The 18111-nt window shown below is 41.4% G+C and overlaps 1 pseudogene; it reads left to right on the top strand.

Annotated features, from left to right (window-relative positions):
* Window positions 1-13686: 13686 nt before the first annotated feature.
* LOC118529414 (G2/mitotic-specific cyclin-B2-like) overlaps window positions 13687-18111 on the top strand; it is a 39793-nt pseudogene continuing 35368 nt past the window's right edge.

Below are 18111 nucleotides of genomic sequence, written 5' to 3'. Positions count from 1 at the left end.
GAGCCCAATGCGGGGCTTGATCCCAGGACCCCAGGACTACGACCTGAGCTGAAGGCAGATGCTCAAAGGACTGAGCCACCCAGACACCCCTCTATAATGTCTTCTTACAAATATTTTGTATTTGTGGCATTTGAGGCTTATCCTGTGGAAGGGAAGGACCTTCTGTGTTCCTCCCTGTGATCTGTAGGAAATGTTCCCAATTGGACATAACTTTACAGCCAGTCTGAAAAGTGGCCAAAATCCCTCTCAAGCACTATCTTCTGGCTCCTTAACATATGAACACTAATGGTGATGAAGAGATCACTCCAATTTCCATTTCTTTAGCAAGTCTAGCAGACCCTGGCCAGGCACTTTTCTTTTCTAATGCTAATTTTAGCCACCAAGGCTTTCTGAATTTGAAGGTGCCCCTCAGAAGGCAGGATTGGCAACTCAGTGTAGACATGATTCCAAGCACAGAGGGCTGGAGGAGACAATCAATGTGAGGAATAAAGCAGTGTCAACGCAAGGAGCTTACGGCGGCAGAGTTTGGTGATTTCAAGGGGAAGAAAGTGTCTGGCTCCACGTGGGATCAGCCGGGAATCCAGCAGCCCTGGGCTCTGCCAGTGGGGGTGACTGAGCCAGATACTCCCTTCATCGGTTGCCTAGAGGTTTTATAGATGCTGCTTGCAGAATCAGGACGTATTTATAGTTTTGGTTAAGCAAGCAAAACATAAGATAGTTACAACTGAGCAGACTTTTTAAGGAAATTGAATATGACAAGCACTTCCTGAATTACAAAGCATTATCCATTTTCACTTTTAAATTTGCAACTACATTGTCTATTTAAAGTTGACCGTGTCTGATATCAATGATGAATTTATATGGAGCATGAAATTTTTTTCCAAATGAACTTCAGAGAGTGGGAGATGTTCTAAATAAAATTAAAAGGAGGACAGTGACGTGAAAAAAAACACAATGTTGTGATGAGCTTGGCGCATCAAACCATATTGTAAGTTCTTCGTGGGCACCCAGGATTTGGGCCACATACGTAACTCTCAACTTCTCCAAAAGCAAAGCAAAGGGAAGCTGGTGATTATAAAGACCTAAGTGCCGACACTCGGCATCTACAACCACAGCTCCTGGGAGATAGTCGCCCCCGGGGCTGGTGTTGACTCCACCGCACCATCTCGTCCACACGCACCTGTCAGGTCTCAGGTAATTCTGAACAGTGCTCTCACATTCAAACTTACCATTATCTGGTTATGACTTATGAGTTATCTATTGCCTTTTCCTCCTACTAAAATGTAGGCTCCATGATATTCAGAGATATTTTCACCATTTTCTAAAGATTTATTTATTTATTTATTTATTTGGCGGGGAGGGGCAGAGGGAGACAGAGAATCTTAAGCAGACCCCTCACTGAGCACAGATTCCCCACACGGGGCTCGATCCCAGGACCCTGAGATCATGACCTGAGCTGACATCAAGAGTTGGACTCTTAGCCCACTGAAGCCAACCAGGCACCCGGAGAGGTTTGTTTTGTTTTGATTTTTCCTCATTTTGTTCACCATTTCATCCCCTGCACCTGAACTGGAACCTGGTAGATGATCAATAACCATGTGTGGATGGAATGGAAACTGAACGAGTGTCATCCGTAGTTTGCATTTCCCTATCCAGCGCGGCTCTTGGTATTCGTGGGGCAGGCGAGCGGCCAGGTCTGACGAGGGCATGCCAAGCCTGGGCGCAGCGACGCGGCCTCCCTTCTTGCCTCTGAAGCACCCGCAGATTTGGGACAGGTGTCCTCCACCGCCATCTGTCTCCGCACCTGCATGCCTCCGCCGTCTCTAACCCCTGAACGGATGCGCATGGAGCTGCAGATTGGGCATCTGTGTACGGCTTCCCGGCTTAAACTGAATGAACCCATAACTGGTACCTGGGCTTAGGAGAGCCCTTGGTAAAAATCAGAGCTGACTGTTCTCAGGGATTCCTATGCCTGCTGACGCCACCTTCTCACCCTGTCGTCTTGCACGCCTCCTGCCCTCCATCCTTCACTCCGACTCCGGGCCCGTCCCCCGGGGCCAGGCCTCCGTGCTTCTCCCACGCCTCCGCACGCAGCCCAGTCTCGCAGTTCTCAGGTCCCCCTGTGGGTGAAGCACTTGTCGGCAGTCATCAATGCATATTCGAACATGTGCTTGAGCGTCTGGTGGCCTGGCTTCCAAGGACGCTTCGACAATGTCTCCAGCTCTCTGCATTGAGATGTGCATAGTATATCATCGATACAGGTCTGCACCAGGCTAACCCATCCTCCCACCCCCTCCCCTCTAGAACCCTCAGTTTGGTTTTCAGAGTCCATCGTCTCTCATGGTTCTTCTCCCCCTCCGATTCCCCCCCTTCATTCTTTCCCTCCTGCTACATTCTTCTTCTTCTTTTTTTTTTTCTTAACATATATTGCATTATTTGTTTCAGAGGTACAGATCTGAGATTCAACAGTCTTGCACAATTCACAGCACTTACCAGAGCACATAGCCTCCCCAGTGTCTATCACCCAGTCACCCCATCCCTCCCACCCCACCCCCCACTCCAGCAACCCTCAGTTTGTTTCCTGAGATTAAGAATTCCTCATATCAGTGAGGTCATATGATACATGTCTTTCTCTGTTTGACTTATTTCGCTCGGCATAACACCCTCCAGTTCCATCCACATCGTTGCAAATGGCAAGATCTTATTCCTTTTGATGGCTGCATAATATTCCATTGTATATATATACCACTTCTTCTTTACTCATTCATCTGTCGATGGACATCTTGGCTCTTTCCACAGTTTGGCTATTGTGGACATTGCTGCTATAAACATCGGGGTGCACGTACCCTTTCGGATCCCTACTTTTGTATCTTTGGGGTAAATACCCAGTAGTGCAATTGCTGGATCATATTTACCCATGTTCTTTTAAAACAGAACCTTGGGATCTTCCCTGAGAGTAAATACATGCCCTTGAAGCTACAAGGATTTCCCATTCCTCGGTGCCTTGAGCAAATCTCCATTCCTCTCTGGGCTTTCGTTTCTGCATCTGGAAAGGGTAGCTAAAGTTGAACAATATAATCTGTAAGGTTCTTCACCATTCTAAGTTTTCTTCTGGGTAAGTTTTCATGATCTGCTTTTATAGTCCTAGGTTTATAGGAACCCTGTCAGGAATACGTCAGAGAAGGTGGAACACTTGGATAGTTTAATATATGTAAAACCTCACATGTAACAATTCTTATAATTACTTGTATGAACGCGTTTAGCCAACAGGAACATTCTGACCAGCCACCACACGCACAGCACACGTGAGGAATAACGTACCAGCACCTCCCCGGACGAGCATACAGCAAAATAAGGACACATCCGCAGTGATGTTGCAAAACAGCGCGTGACATAAGGCATTCAGGTGGCCCGGAGAGATGGCCAGCAGTGGCTGGGAAGGATGATATTCCATTTAATAGTGTGTGTGAATATTTCAGGCTGGAGGAAGCATGTGGGCTGGACCCTGAAAATGTGTAGGTTACACATGTAGGGAATAGAATTAGGACTTGCCACACTGCGATTCGCCTAAGCCAGGCCACAGAGGTAAAAAGGGGCGATGTGGGGTTTGCGTAGCAGCTGGGCAGAAGGGGTGGGAACGGAGCCCAAGGAAATCCGTGTGGGTCAGACCGAGAAGTCTTCACCTCAGCATCGAAGTGATAGATCTGGTAGGAGAAAGGTCAGCAGATGACTGGTTTTGAGCATGTTACCGATTTTTACAAATAGGTAACCAGATATGGGGTTTCCAATGCTATCCAAAAAAGCAGAGCTTTCCTATGAAAGCTTCCCTAAGCCAAAATAGCACAAAAAGAAGCAATTAACATTGATTTACATGGAAAACTTTTTGAGCATTCCCAGACTGCACCCCCCCCCCAAATACCTCTTTTAGGTTTTTCTGAGAGCTTAAGATGTATCTTGCTAACAGATGCACAAACTAAATCAAGATGACGCCCGGACTCCTGTAGACACAGCTCAGGGCTCTGGGGCTGTTGCTGAGATGCTGGGTGTGGTTAGGGGAGGGGGGGGGGGCCGCTCCTGCTGGCCCCTGCACCTGTTGCTCCAAAAGCTCGCTGCCAAACCAACACTGAGCATCCCTCTCCTTTCAGCTTTTTTTCTCCCTAAAAGTGAACATTCTCCTCAGGTTTCTTTCAGTTAGTGACAATAAGAACTAATGTAGGTCTTTCATAAAAGCAAGTGACGTGCTATGGTGAGCGCTGTGAATTGTGTAAGACTGTTGAATCTCAGATCTGTACCTCTGAAACAAATATTACATTATATGTTAAAAAAAGAAGAAGAAGAAGAAGAAGAAGGTAGCAGGAGGGGAAGAATGAAGGGGGGGAAATCGGAGGGGGAGACGAACCATGAGGGACGATGGACTCTGAGAAACAAACTGAGGGTTCTAGAGGGGAGGGGGGTGGGAGGATGGGTTAGCCTGGTGATGGGTATTGAGGAGGGCACGTTCTGCATGGAGCACTGGGTGTTATGCACAAACAATGAATCATGGAACACTACATCAAAAACTAATGATGTAATATACGGTGATTAACATAACATAATAAAATAAAATTAAAAAAAATAAAAATGGACAGAAAAAAAAAAGCAAGTGACGTAAAGGGAACATTTGAATCAGAAGTAAATGGGGTAAAATTGTCCTTGGAAAGAGGGCTTCATGTTTCAGTCAGGTTATTAAATATTGTCCTTGTTTGTATGGTTTTGGCAATTAGTACACAACCACTAACCCTTTCTTCAACACCTCAACCACTAACGAGCCCTTTTTTTTTGCTTGGGTAGTAAATATCTAATGTTCTTCTGGTTTTTAATCTGATTGCCACAGTCTTAGGATGCTGATTTTTCTCAAATATGATATCTAAAAGTACACACCTTTCTTATTTTGGGAAAATAAGGCAGAGGAGAACAGATACTTGCCAGAGCAGAGACCCTGGCGTGTGGGTGAGAGGTTCAGAAGTCACTCCTGGTGTTTGTACACCACCCGTGAGCGATCTGACTTTTACAAGTGTGCTTGAAGAGCTGAATTACATTAATTGCACAATTATAGTCATCTTGCTTCTTCAACATTATTATTGATTAATAAGCCAAGTGGTTGCACTTCTAATTTTCTAACTAATCTCTCTGCACATTAAAAAAAAATCATTTTTTGGGTTCTTCTAGGACCGAGGGACTGATGATTGGTAACTATGAAGACCTTGATAGAGTGCTATTTTTAAAAATGTAAATCAAACTCAAAACTATACTTATTTTTTGACATTCTACAAGCCATGTTAAACTGTGAAAGTTTAAAGTCATTAATAAATCAATATATCAAACATTAGGTACACTGTTATATTGGCAAAACATTACACAAGTAAAACTTATACTTCAGATTTTACATCTACGCCCCTGGATACAAACACGGTCCTTGGAATGTGCTGGTAATACCGCAAAGTGACCCTTTTCATGAAGGCAGATTGCTTTGTCATCATGAGAGGAAATGGCTTAGCCTCTTGTCCCCTTGACATTTGTGAGGACCTTGACTGGACAGGATGCAGTTGGGGCTCCTTGTGTCTACAAGCTCCCACGGTTTTCATCACACAGCCCCTGTGATTGTTCTGATGGCAGTGGTCACTGAGAATGGCTGAGAGGGTCCAGAGAGAGAAGAAGATGTGTGTAATCACAAAAGCAGAAAGAAGACAGAATGACAGGATCAAAGAATGCTCTCGAAGGCAAAAAATGATCCATTCACAGCGAGTTTCTCTGCACTGCCTCAAGTCATAAGCCTGACAACATTACAGTGAGCTCTGATCAATCTCCTTTCTGGACTCATTCCTCTGTAACAATTGTGACTGTTTACATAGGAGTCTCATTATAAAGAGAGGCCTCAATACTGCACTGATAACTCTGCATCACATTAAAAACAGAGCATTGAAAATAACAATAATAAATCAGTAGTCGATCATTGTGTCCAAGCTACATAACCATTGTTTTCTCTTTTATTATTAAATTCAGGCTACTTTTACAATGTCTTGTGTTGTCACGCAATCACCAAAAGCATGCCTATCTGAGTAAAGTATTGTGCAACCATTCTAACCATTTTATCATGTGATGCCATGGAGAGTGTTAGTATTTAAACAAAATCCTGTGGATGTCATTTTACTATCCAAAACTTTAATGTACTCAAAACACGTAGTGTGCTTTTTATTTTAAGTGACTCTTCTTAAATAGTGAGACACAACCATGTTCTTTAATACAGTAATAACATTTAAACACAGCTTTCTTCACAGAAAGAAACAGTGTTCTGAAATATGTTTTAAGAAGTCAAGGAATGAGTCTTAAATTGATATAATTTGGATTATGGCAGATTTTCTGCCTAGAAGATTATTTAAGGCAATGAAAGCAGAACGTTAGAAAATAATTTTGTTTATTTTCTATAGAGACCATTTTCCTGGTGTTCTGAAATCAGAAAGCCTTTCTTAACCTAAGCAATGGGGTTTCCAGAAGTAAAGGCATTAACCCTTCTCTCCTGATGGGGCAAACATATAATGCCAGGGCTTAGGGAGATGAGGTCAGCTGGAGTGCCCCCTGGACATGGGGCAGGCTGTGAGTGGGGAAATGGAGTAACAGCATCATGACAAAGAGATCTACTTCTAGGCTTGAGGCAGATACTGAGTCAATAGACAAAGTAAATAGGCAAAGTAAATATATACATTGTATATACATTGTGCATTTGGTGGGAGGCACGGAATGCTTAGAACCTCTAAGAGAAAAAACAGTGTGTGAGACAATGCAGTTAAGTAAGAAAGCAAAGGAAACCATCCAGAAAGCAAATTTTACATATTTATAGCAAGAGAAGCAAAAGTCTAATATTAACCAGATATTATCATTATGGAGACCATCTGTGAGTTTGGGGAAAATGCCTTTTATACTTATTCTATAATAATATGAAAACCTCCATGGTTTCGTCATGCAGAAGGCTATTTTGCATGTCTTTTCCATTGCATGCTTTCTTCTTGTTGTGCACGCATCCCTCCAGCCTGCAGGCATAACCCGAGCACCTGTTAGGCAGTCTGGGAGGGGATCTGCAAAGCCTAGGGGCTCACCTAAGTGACTGAGTACTGAAAACCTGTTGGATCCAAAATTTGAAGTTAAAACCATCAAAATTATAATCAACAAATGCTATGTCTGTAACACGTGGATTCTGTCAACTTTAATGTTTATTTATAATTCATAATCTAAAAAGTTCATTATGTTTATACCAGTTCAGGGTTATTTTTTCTTATTTCCATGCTTGCTCAGCTAAGTTACCTATAATGATTACTGGGAGTGCGTAGCCAACCATAACTAATATCTTAAGAGCTGAGCTATAAAATTCCTTAAATTTTTTTTTTTAATGTTTATACCCATTTTTTTTTTTTTTTTTTTTTGAGAGAGAGAGAGTATGTGTGCAAGAGTGGGGGGTGTGGTTTGGAGGGGCAGAGGGAGAGAGAGAATATTAAGCATGCTGAGCACAGAGCCTGACATGAGGCTTGATCTCACGACCCTGAGATCATGACCTGAGCTGAAACCAGGAGCCAGACACTTAACCAACTGAGCCAATCAAGTGCCCTAAAATTCCTTTAAAAATTAAAATGCAGAAATCATTTTTATGATGATATGGATTCATGAGTATATTTTATAAAATCTCTGTGTTTGAGGTGTGGGAGACTGGTCTACACAAAGGCCCTGAGGACTTGCAAGCTGCCCTACCCACTTTGGGAACCTGGTTAGCAGCTCGTTCCTCAACATGCTGCTTAAGTGTCAACCCTTGTGAAAAGCTCTCCCTAATCTCCTCAGTGTGTCACTGTCCTCCGTCCACTTCCCTGGAGGTTACCATGCTCTGTGTGCACATGTGACCTCCCACCTAGATTATGAACTTCTTGGGGTTAGAGTCGACATCTTCTTCTTCTTATCCTTAGAGCCTTTCAACATTCCTGAAATTTTATAGGACTTAATATTGATTGGATCGAACTAAATATAAAGGCAAAACCACCAGCACAAAAAGCAAAAATAAAAATAATGAGGAAAGAAGAGGCAGCATTTCAAGACCTAAAAAGTGTAGTAACAAAACCAAAGCTTGGAGCAAACGTTTGGTCTCTTGGCTGGAGAGCGTTGGCCATCACCACCATCATCCCCCAGTAAGGAAGGGCTGAGGAGCTCTTGTCCCTCACCCAACATGCGCTGAGCACTGGTTTTATATCAGGGACCGTATTATTTGATGAGGACAAGAAGCAAGTATATATCGCCTGAAAGATCATAGCCAGTAGTAAAACATAATGAAAACATAACCTAAAGAGTCCAGTAATGACTCATACACAAGAGTTTGGGAGAACCAAGGATATAAGTGTTTGGTTGCAGAAGGTTCAAGGAAATGTTACAGGTAAGTAGGATCTGTGTTATGTATGGAAGAGTAAATAAAACTCCACTAGCTTACAATGGACAGCTGGTCTGTGATGGGCAAAGGTTGGGTCAGGTGGGACATCCCAAAGAGTCCTGCGTGACTGGAACTGAGGATAATTAACAGTTACAGGAGGTGAAGGTGGGCATGCAGGGTGGTCCCAGGAGGTCAGGTCCTGCATGTTTGGCTTGTGCTTAACCCTACAGAAAACAGTCGAATGTTCTATATTTGTGGGCGCCTGGGTGGCTCAGTTGGTTAAGCGACTGCCTTTAGCTCGGGTCATGATCCTGGAGTCCCAGGATCGAGTCCCATATAGGGCTCCCTACTCAGCAGGGAGTCTGCTTCTCCCTTTGGCTCTCCCCCTGCTCATTCTCTCTCTCTCAAATAAATAAATAAAATATTTTTAAAAATGTTCTATCTTTGCATGTGGGTATGTGCTTGTATGAGTACTTACATCTATATCTCTCATAGGTCCACAAGTATGACTACATCGTAACATACATACATAAAAATTGATATTTGTGAGTGTAAGAAAAGGGAGATTTCTGAAACCATTTGGTTTTACTTCAAATCCTAGCTCTACCCCCTAGTGACTACATGATCTTGGGCACACTGCTTACACACTTTGTACCCCAGTTTATTCATCTGAATGAAAGGGACAACAGTAATGACCTCATAAGTCATCCTGAGTTAATGCAGGCCAAGAGCGTAGGAGAGGGTCTGGCAGAAATGTGCAATCAGTGAATCCATGTTCTTTCCAAAGAGAGTGTGAGCACCTGTGGACAGGAATGGTTTCTTGTACTCGCATTTATGTCTTTCAAAGACCGAAGTGATCACAGGAAATAGGTTGACATTTGTTGATTAAGTGTTAGACAGAGGGAAATATGAACAATGTTTAGATAAATTTCAACTTTTTCTGGGTGGTCTTCCCTATTCCTATCTCCTCCACCTTCTTTATTACGAGGTCAAACTATTTTGCATTTCTTACTGTTATGCTCTCCCTCCCGGCTCTGCATTTGGTCACTTTCTAGTTCCTCTGTTTGCAATGCATGAGGTTATGTGCTGTTTCTCTGAGACCCATTAGTGTACTTAGCTAACTTCTGTGACTCATCTCAGTGGGGTAACATCCTCTGTCAGCATCTCCTTTCCCCCTTCCTAAACTGTAAACTCATGAGGGTAAAGAATATGCTCCCCATGCCGGCACCCCCGAAACCTAGCATATGGTCTTGCACACGTGTGTGTCTAACAAGTGTTTGTCCAAACTGGTATGAAGATGCTATAGGTCATCCGATTCCACTTCTGATACGCTCCACTCTTCTTTCAAAGTTGATGAGTATTGTGCTGTGCACACTAGTTGGTCTTTCTCAGCTAACTTAGCACTTTTGTGTGGAGAGTGGGCTCCCATTGTCACCACTTCCTCTTCTTAACCAGCTCACATCTCAGAGGTGAACTTGGGACTCCACCATTCCTCCGTGCCCCTCCCTGCTCCTGTCTTTGTCTCTTTCATGTTTGTTTTTTCCTCTCAAACAAAGGGAATGTGTATGCCTTCTTCACAAGAAACAGTTTGCAACATTTCAGGGAACACCCTAGAAGGAAATACAGTAAACACAACCAGAGGAGCTAGTTTTGTATGGAAGGAAGACAAAACGGATCAGACCAGACTTGGCTGAGTCCTTCCCTCTGGTACATCAGAAGGTGGGTAGCTAAGTCTTCATGAATTTCTGGTCTTAGAGTAAATCGAAAGAATAAAGGACACTGTTTGAAAGACTTAAAAGACCCAACTGTGTCAATACCTGTGGGAAATATTTTGATAAGAGACGCTTCCAAATCCAACTGTCGGATTTCTGGTAAGGATAAAATTATCTCGAAAAACAACTCTGAGGAGTTTAGATGAATATTTTTATGCAAAATCCCACATAAATAAAAAAAAATTCCGGGGCGCCTGGGTGGCTCAGTTGTTAAGCGTCTGCCTTCAGCTCAGGTCATGGTCCCAGGGTCCTGGGATCGAGCCCCGCATCGGGCTCCCTGCTCGGCGGGAAGCCTGCTTCTCCCTCTCCCACTCCCCCTGCTTGTGTTCCTCTCTCACTGTCTCTCTGTCAAATAAATAAATAAAATCTTTAAAGAATAAAAATAAAAAAAATAAAAAAATAAAATAAATAAAATAAAAAAAATTCCTCTTAAATTTTTATCAAACTGGCTTGCTTTGGCCTTCCTGAGAGAGATTTTTGTGTTTAGCGGCAACTCCTGCCAAGCTCACCCATTGTATGGATGAGTTAGAGTGAGCTTAATTTAATGATTACATATTCTTTCTTTTTATGTTTCTAAATTTATCTGTTGAAATTGTTATGTGATTATACTTTTAACTGAGTAAAAAAAAATACTGTGAAATAATGCCTAGATAAGCAGTAAGAAAAATAAAAATCATTTCTGAATGGTAACTTGGACGTTTTGAAAGATTATTTTTTTAAGAAAAATTTAGTTAGCTTTTAGAAGTTTCATTCTGTTTTCTACCACTTCAAATTTAGTCAAGAAACTGGAAAGGTAATGTATGGGGATTAACATAACAATAAAAAAATTACAAAAAAAAAAAAAGAAACTGGAAAGGAAAAAAAAAAAGCATTAAGGAAAAAAAAACCACCTCTGTGTAGCACCATCTTACACACCTGTCAATAAAGGTGATGGCTACTTTGGAAGACAAGTGCAGCATTCGTGGGGAGCACTTTCTGTTGGGAACCATAACAAAATGAGCATGAATCAAATGTCTATTAGGTGTTCACAATATGCAGAGAACCACCTATGCCCAAGAGAGTTACAGGTAACAGCAAGTTGGATCGAGATGGTTCTCAGGGGGCAGTTCAGGACAGCCTGCCCTCGAGAGCATGTCCGTCAAGGGTAAGGTCTACAGCTTGGTCTCCGGAGTCAACAGCAGCAGAGTCTGTGATCCTCCCAGCTGGAGATGCTCCTTACCGCATGATGGATTGCAAAGAGCACAGGCTTTGGGTTCAGACATTCTCGCTTATGACTTCAGTGTTATCACTTACTGAGTGGCTTTCAGCAAATTAGCTGCCACGCCTCTTTTACTTCACCAGCAAAATGAGGATAATACCCACTTTTAATGCTTGAGCCTGGCATAGTATGTGCTGTAAGCCACAGTCCATCACTGGACATTCCTGTTACTATTACTAAATTTCCAATTATTTATCACTTCATTTACACTGCTGAGATATCCTGGTTCTCTTCTTTTGTTTCTATTTCCTCCTCCCGCTACAACCCAAGTGCTTGAGAGCGAAGACCCAGCGTACCTTCCGTTGCATTCCCCCCCGGTACTTGGCAGAGCTAGGTGATGCACGTATAAGCATATGAGTTGGTTCTGTGGGCCGAGTGCTGTACAAATCATCTGTAGCAAATCTTAGAAAGTATTTGGATTCTGGAGATTTTGAAGCACCTACTTTGGGAGTCCTTCTGCCCTGTGGCTCCCAGATTCCAGCCAGTTTTAGAGTGGTTATTCTCACTTAGCTATCCCGCAAGAAAGTAAGACTTTTGGAGCAATTGGCATCTCCCCAAAGACTCTTTAATTCTGTCAATAACATAACATTTTTGATTCAAATATGGGCTTTCTTCCCCCACAAACTTCAGCTTGACCTAAATTTCCTTTGCAGAATAGCAAGCCCATATTCGCCCATTAATCAAACACAGAATAAACTCACCGCCCTGTTTCCCTCTTTGGCTCCTTATCTCTGTGAGCTATTGGTTGTTACTTTAACAAACTGCTGATTTTTAATAACATTTGTGAAACTGAAACCCAATCTAGATCAGATTTTGTTTGTCCCTTTTGTCAGATTCGGGCCAGTATAACTCTTGATATTATGCCTCAAGTATTAAAAAAAAAAAAAATTTGAATAAAATTATTTTTCAATTTGCAAAATTACAAGCCTTGAATTAAAGTTGTTTTTCTGGTTGGTTGATGACTGAGTTCCCCTAGTTAATCATAAGCTAGTGCTGCAAAGCACTCTTGTCCCCACCCAAGCCAACTTCCAAGAAAGCCTCAGACGGGACGCCAAAGCCCTCAGGATCGCCGGGAGCCAGGACAGTGGTCCTACCAAACCTGAGTGCGTGAGGCCTCCTCACACAGTGTTCTGAAATCCTCCTCCAGGAAGGAAGAGTCACTGGGGATCTGCTTAACGAGCATGTGAGCAACGACAGAGCAGGAGAGCCTTGAACCTGTTCTGTCGTGGCCTAGCTGGGTGAACCAAGGCGATTCGCCCGGCTTCTGTGAATCTGTTTTTCATTCCAAAAATTGAGAATACAATTAGTTTCCTGATGAGCTTATTATGGAAAAAAACAAAACCAAAAATGGCCGACACATTGCTTTCACGTGGCAGTTCCCTAAATCATTTTTTCCTCTTCTACCAAAAGGAAACTTACTTCCTCTTTTCCACCTCTGGACAACTTAGACTTTTTAATAGTTATGTTTTTAAACTGAAGTGAAATTTTTCCTCAGAGCTGCATTTGGTCTTGGTTAATCCTTCGGGCCTGAGAACATACGTCTAATTCTTTACTCCACTTGATTTTCCTTGACACATGAAATTAGATTTTATGTTCTCCTCAGCCTGTTTTCCATCAAGCCAAAGAGTGGAATTTCTTTAACGAATTCTTAAAATATATAGTTTATAACCTCACACTCTTGCAGTTACTCCCATCTGCACAGCTCCTAGTTTGCTGACATCCCTCTTACGAGTGTGGACCTGGACTCAGGGAGATATTTTGGCTGGAGGTAAAAAGCATGGATGTCTGAGCCATAGCCCCCCCCACCCCCATGCAAACTTTTAGGTACTTTGTTGGCTGGTGAATGATGGGAACATCACTAAAGAGGAGAAGAACAATACACTGTGGAAAGTATCATCAGTATAATTCATATAATCAGTCTGATGAATCCAGGTCATCGGGAGCTGACTTTGAAGCCATCAATTTATTCAGAGCAGGCTTTTCCAGAGAGAACATTGAAGTTTGAAAGAGACATAGGAGGTGCTGTGAACTGGATTTGACAATTCCCAATTTCAGTGAGTTTTGAGCAAAAGGAAAACCATCCATGGAAGGCTGGGTATCCTTAAAAGCTTTCCGACAATTAAATACCTAAATATTTCTAAGGAATTTCTAAGTGATAAGGACATCTATATCGGTGAAATGTAATCGTTTTTAGTTCAGGTGATCCAAACGCGATGACGAGTAGCTGCGTGCACGAGTGGATGTGAGCCTTGCTTCGGGGACCCGCCCATGCCCACGGGCGCACCTGACATCAAGTCCCGCAGGGCGGCCTGGAGGAGGCTGCCTGCGCGTCTGGCTCACCCCGCACCTTGCATTCCAGAGGAAGGGTCACCTTGGATTTATATTCAGCTTGTTTCTAATGACATGTGTAACTTCTGCAAGTTTCTAAAACACATGAGCTTCATTTTGCGTGTATTTAAAATGTGAATGATAATACTGATCTCAAGAATCACTGAGAGCATGTACATAGCCCCTCCTCCATGGAGCCTCTCTTCTCTTGTGAAGAAATGCAGGTGGTGCCGCCCACAGCTGGTCTTTAAGTGACAAAAGGACACAGCAGGGAAAGACAGCAGACATAAAAAATGGGCCTTATTTTCGTTGTTCAAAAAATTTTCAGGTTTATGTCTTCTTTAAAAACAAACAAAAGACAGAGTGGCTGGGTGGCTCAGTTGTTAAGTGTCCGACTCCTGGTTTCAGCTCCGGTCCTGATCTCAGGGTGGCCGGATCGAGCCCCGCGTTGGGCTCCGCGCAACTGAGGAAAACATGGAAAGATACCGAGGAAAGATAACTAACTGCACAGTGGGGCAAAAGGCCACTTCATAGTGGTTGAGAGCAAGACCATGAGTCAGTGAAAAGGAACAGAAGACATTTTACCAGGTGAAATATGGTAACATTATTTATCTGTATAAGTCTGTCTATGGACAGATTATTTATCTGTCTAAGTCTGTCTTTTCTCATTTGTAAGATGGAGGTACTAATGCACAATTCTTAATGTCATTTTATGGCTAAAATTTACTAAGATAATATTTTCAAATACTGCGCAACTTTAAATTTGTGCACATAGCTATATGTTATCATATTTATATGTACATATATTTACATATGTAGACATACACACACATATATATGAATGCTACATATAATATATCTTTTTCCCCCGAGGTGATATAAACATCACATGAAATAAACATGCGTTCTCATAGCAGGCCTATGAATGGAAAGAGAAGGGTTTTCCTTAGAAGCAAAGGCAAGAAGCCCAACTTCTAAATCCAAATTGGGGCATTTTCATTTTTTCTTACCAGTTTTTCTGGTTTACCTATTACTGTAAAGAAGATCATTTTTGCTGCCTCAGGGCTTACGATGATGAAGTTTTGTTCTTCTGTGACGTTGACAAAAATCACAGAATTCTTTTTGATGATCTTTTATGATAATCCAGATCTATTATTATTCCATTTTTATAGTAATCATCTCTGAAGTAAAAGGAAAAAATGCAGTCCTATGAAAAATAATCATGCCTTCAAATTATATAAAAATATTGAAAGCTTTTTAGCTTTCCCAGATGATTCTAGCAAAGGCAAATTCAGCATCTACTCCACACTAAGATAAAGTTGTCTTCTGATGGCAAGCATACGCATTTTTAAAGATCACCTAATTTGTGGGAGAGCATAAAAGCAAACAAGAGTAAATGATCGGGCTCCTAAAATGTTTAGAAGACGGGAATTTATACGTAGCATGCCATCCTCGCCGTGCTCTGAAAACTGCTTCCTAGTCATGGACGGAAGTGATTTTAGTATGTATATTCCAGGCTTCAGATCAATACTGGGTAAATACATGAGCTTTTCTTAGACCTTAATCTTGAACCCTTCAGATCATTCTAACCTGAAAATAAGCCTCTTTAAACTGTAAAGGATCCTACAAAAGGATTTCAGATCAAGCTGGTGGCAGGATGACATGATTAAATCATTGATCTTGCTGAATGGCTGCAGGCCATTAAGGAAGAAGCTACTATTGAATGGAATCAGCAAAACCCTTTAATTACTGATTAAAGATATAAGCAAGTGACAGGGGCTACAATTTTAGCCTTGGGTTTCATCATTCCTGTTCCTTGTAATTGGTAGAGTTCTACCACAAATCTACATTTTAAATGGCTTTTTAGTTAAAAGAAAAAGGAAAGAAAGGCAGAAAGGAAGGCCCTTCAATTTTATATCCATGCTGCATATACATACATGTGCACACATATCATTATATCTATCTGTCTAGCTCCCCCAGAGGCAGAAAAACATGAGCGTGCCGTAAGATACATAAATCAGGGAGAGCTTTAAATGGAATATAGTAAGATAAAAAGAGCAGTTTTCTTTGGATAGGGGGATTATATGTGATTTTTTCATCTTATTTTGTGTGTTTTTCCTTCCATAATGAAGATATATTACTTTTATTATTTGAAGATAAGTAAATTCTATTATATCTTTTGCTACTAACTTCTTCAGACTTTATGCACAGAAATCTCTTAGTGCTAACCACTTTTAAAATAATGTTAACTGATATAATCCTTTCCTTGTTACTGACACGTGTCATGTCATATTATATTAGTAGTTAAAAATGCATCATTCTGTGTAATTCGATGTCAAGATACATGATATTTTCTAACAATTAATAATTGTGGATTTTTCCTGAATTTCTAGTCAGTGCCCCCAACCACCACCACTCTACCAGTATATTTCAACTGAAGCAGAGTGTTTGACATCTATTCAGCAGGTAATAATTGCACCCTAGGTTGTACGAAGGGGATAAAGCGTGAGGTTTTTTGTTATTTTTTTTTCTTTTTATTTCTTTTTTCTCTTCTCTTCTCTTCCCTTCCCTTCTTTCCTTTTCTTTTTACTGTAGGGGCTTCCGAGGTATGTTTAGCAGCAATCATCTGTCTCTCATGTGTAGGGAAAATAGCTGATGGGACAAGTCTAGAGGCAAGAACACCAGTTAATTAACATTTGATTTTGTTTTACTCAGTGACACATCCATTTCTCTCTCGAGCTGGTGTTTAACCCATATGTCACAAGTTACTTGTTTGTGACTTGTGTCCCTAAGTCTGTTGCAAGCTCCTTGGGAGAAAGGACTGTATTTCTTGCTTCTGGGTCTTCTGTCCCAGCACAGGGCCCAGTGCTTCTTCCTATCTTTTAGGAGAAGCCCAGGAAGTGTTCTTACAGGTGTCACTCAGACTAGTGTAGTCCAGTTCAGACCCAAAGGAGTTAATTGCATGCATTTTCCCCTCCTTCGTCAGGTAATAGAGTAGACATCATTTACAGATTTCTTAACTGTAAGTCACACGTGTAATCCTGGGTAAACCCAATGTGACCAAAGTTAATAGTTTTTGGGTGTGAATTGAACTATCTGGATTGCTATGTTTTCTTAAAGATTTAAAAATTAATTGAGGTTCATTCTGCATTTGGCCAATCATTATCTCTTCTTTGCTACTTTTAGTATTACTTCCCAAGTCTGGTTTGGGAAAGAATGTTTTGCTGTTTTCATAAATCAAAAGAAGGCACATAGTCTCAGTCCCCATGAGACAGAATGATTTGCTTATTGTGAGAAATTTTAATGAAATCACTTCTATAGATATTCAGCTTCTTGTTTTCTTCGTAGGAATGCATTTAAGCTACTGATTCAACTTCTTTAATGTTAAATAATTATTTCTCTACATATTTCATCTCATCCATTTTAAGTTAAATATTTTCTAGGATTTTTCCTATTTCCCTTAAACTTTCAAAATGATTGCCCTAAAGTTTTTTTTATTAAGTTTTTAATTTTAATTCCAGTATAGTTAACACATGGTGTTGTATTAGTTTCACGTGCACAATACAGTGATTCAACAATTCTGTACATTACTCAGCGCTCATCATGAGAAGTGTGCTCTTTAATCCCCATCACCTATTTCCCCCATCCCCCCACCCACCTGCCCTCTGGTAACCATCAGTATATTCTCTGTAGTTAAGAGTCTGTTTCTCAGTTTGTCTCTTTCTCTCTCTCTTTTTTTTTTCCCTTTGCTTGTTTGTTTTGTTTCTTAAATTCCATACCTGAGTGAGATCATATGGTATTTGTCTTTCTTTGGCTTGTTTCACTTAGCATGATATTCTCTAGCTCCATCTATGTTGTTGCAAATGGCAAGATTTCATTTTCGCTGTGGCTGAACAGCATTTCATTGTACATACACACCACATCTTTTTTATCCACTCATCAGTCAAGGGATCCTCGGGCTGCTTCCATAGTTTGGCTACTGTAAATAATGCTGTGATAAACATAGGGGTGCATGTATCCTTTGAATTAGTATTTTTGTATCCTTTGGATAAATACTTAGTAGTGTAATTGCTGGATCATAGGGTAGTTTTATTTTTAACTTTTTGAGGACCCTCCATACTGTTTTCCAGAGCGGCTGCCCCAGTTTGCATTCCCACCAACAGTGCATGAGGGTCCCCTTTCTCCGCACCCTCACCAACACTTGTTGTTTCTTGTCTTTTTGGTTCTAGCCATTCTGACGGGTGTGAGGTGGTATCTCATGGTGGTTTTGATCTGCATTTTCCTGATGATGAGTGATGCTGAGCATCTTT

The sequence above is a fragment of the Halichoerus grypus genome, chromosome 10 (genome assembly GCF_964656455.1).
Source record: "Halichoerus grypus chromosome 10, mHalGry1.hap1.1, whole genome shotgun sequence".
In the NCBI taxonomy this organism is placed as follows: domain Eukaryota; kingdom Metazoa; phylum Chordata; class Mammalia; order Carnivora; family Phocidae; genus Halichoerus; species Halichoerus grypus.
Note: the sequence above shows the minus strand (reverse complement) of the source record. Positions and strands in the feature narration are given on the sequence as shown.